This window comes from Fukomys damarensis, unplaced genomic scaffold (assembly GCF_012274545.1).
Source record: "Fukomys damarensis isolate Sample0158 unplaced genomic scaffold, DMR_v1.0_HiC HiC_scaffold_1, whole genome shotgun sequence".
NCBI classification, from domain to species: Eukaryota; Metazoa; Chordata; class Mammalia; order Rodentia; family Bathyergidae; genus Fukomys; species Fukomys damarensis.
The window spans coordinates 45,389,674-45,391,792 of record NW_022900913.1 but is presented as its reverse complement, the minus strand read 5'-3'; the positions used below and the strand labels follow the sequence as shown (position 1 = coordinate 45,391,792).

The following is a 2,119-nucleotide window of genomic DNA, read 5'->3' as shown; positions in this document are numbered from 1 at the left end:
ATCTTAATTGTTTTGGTGTGGCTTTTATTTGGAATTTAGAATCTAGAATTCTGGGCAAAGGATGAGGGAAGCAACTCTGAAAAGGGCAACTCTCAAAGTACTGGTACTATTATATTCTCTTTCCCTAAATTACAGTATCTCATCTCTTTCCCTAAATTCTTTATCCTGTCCCATACCTTTATCTTGCTACATCTCTGGGTTTCCTCTCCTAATTGCTCTTTCCCTCTTCCATATTTCTGTGTTTCTTTTCATCTTGGTTTCTTTTCTCATATCAGTGCCCTTTTGTCTTCATTTATGTTTATGTCCATTGGGGGAACAGCCAGTCATGTTTTTTTTTTTTTTTTTTGGTACCAGGGATTGAACTCAGGACCTTGCGCTTGTGAGGCAGGCAGCAGAACCACTGAGCTAAATCCTTGGCAGCCAGTCGTCTTTTAAGGTAACAGTTGATATCTGAATATGAGGTCCCAAATCAAAGAGTTAGAGAGTCATATGGTTTTGGAGTTGTGAGGATCTTGGAGATAGATCATGTAGCAGATTCTCTTTATTTTTGCCTGAGAAGACAGATATGGTGAATTATGTGATTTCTCCAAGGCTACACAATGACCAGGCTTCATATGCCTGTTTTTCTAGTCCAATGCTATTTTTTGTCATAATAGCTTCTGAATATGTGCACGTGAAAATAATAAGGCATCACGAGTTACAGAGTTATCTGTTCCTATAGTACTAAGGAAATAACAAATCTCTTCTCGGGCATGCGTGTAAAAGAACATAGATATCTTGATAAGTCGTTTCCTCAAAAGTTCACAAAAAGATATTTAGCAAGAACTATGGGCAATAAGTTCAGACAATTTATTGCAGAAAACAGTGCACTTCAGTCAGAGGGCAGAGAAGCACATTTGTCAAATATATATAGAGAGCTATGGACCTTTCGATTAGAAAAATGTTTAAAAAATAAAGAAGCTGATCTTTTCCCTTAACTTTTCTTTGATATTTTCTTATTTTGAAATTTATGGCAACATGTATCACCACTTATTTTCATGTATAAATTAAGATTAGTATATTGTACTCTCATTTACTTGAGTTAATATAAATTTAAACTCTTCAGGCAAGACCAGCTGCAATTATACTTCTAAAGATTTTCTTTTTATCATTATTTATAGCTAACAAGACATTTATGATTTCTCTTTGGTTGTCTGTAGGAAAGAATTTTTGGCAATGCTTTCCTTACTTGAAATTCTCATATGTGTAGAAATCTAGTTGGGAAAATGCATAAGTAAATAACAGTTCTTAAGAGTATAATCTATCCTTTGTGACATAAATTGATCTCTATTCACATCTGTGGAATATTTCCCAGTTTTGCAATTAAATATTCTGATATATACAAGAAAACATGCTGATTTCTTTCTAGTTGAGGATACTCCAGTCAACCTTCCTCTTTTAAAAAAAATTTTTTTTAGTGCTGAGGACCAAACCAAGACTTCATGTTTGCTAGACATCTGTTCTACCACTAAGCTATATTCCCAGCCCCTCAACCTTTTCAACAAACTATGTGCTTTTAAATAGATGCATCATTTTTCTCAAAATTGGGTTATAAAGGGTTTATCCAAACTGTAATCAGATGGATAATTAAACAGGAAAGGTAAGAGACATCTGACTGTTCATGTTTATAATATAAATTGAAAAAATAAAATGGGAATTTTTAATCCTAAGGGTCATTTAACCAAACCATATATATAAGATGAAATTCCCTCAGTTCCCACTATAATTTTGAGATGGTTGGTGATTCTGAAGCTAGATCTCTCACAGAAAATGGACAGTTTGATGGGAGAAATTTGATATTATTTTATCTTTTACTCTTGTCTTAGGAAAATGCAAAGATGCTACTCTGAAACAGTTTTTAAAAATATTTTTGTTATCTTTCTACATAACAGTGCTGCTTTATTTTCTCAGATCTGTTTCAGTAGTCTGGAATATTTTCTGGAGTGATTTTTTAAATGTTAAAAGTTCTTCTTTTTTCTATCATGCAGCCGTTCCCTTTGAAAGGCTGTAGGTGTTTGATTCCCATCTAACTTCATTTATGGCAGGCATTGCGTTTCACTTTAGCTTTTTTTTTTTTTTT

The 2,119-nt window shown here is 33.4% G+C and overlaps 1 long non-coding RNA gene across 1 annotated transcript in view; it reads left to right on the top strand.

Moving 5' to 3' along the window:
- The first annotated feature begins 364 nt into the window (after positions 1–364).
- LOC104864126 overlaps positions 365–2,119 on the top strand; it is a 9,047-nt gene continuing 7,292 nt past the window's right edge. The window contains exon 1 of the long non-coding RNA XR_780770.1: positions 365–436. This is a non-coding gene — a long non-coding RNA (uncharacterized LOC104864126). The remainder of the gene's footprint in view (positions 437–2,119) is intronic.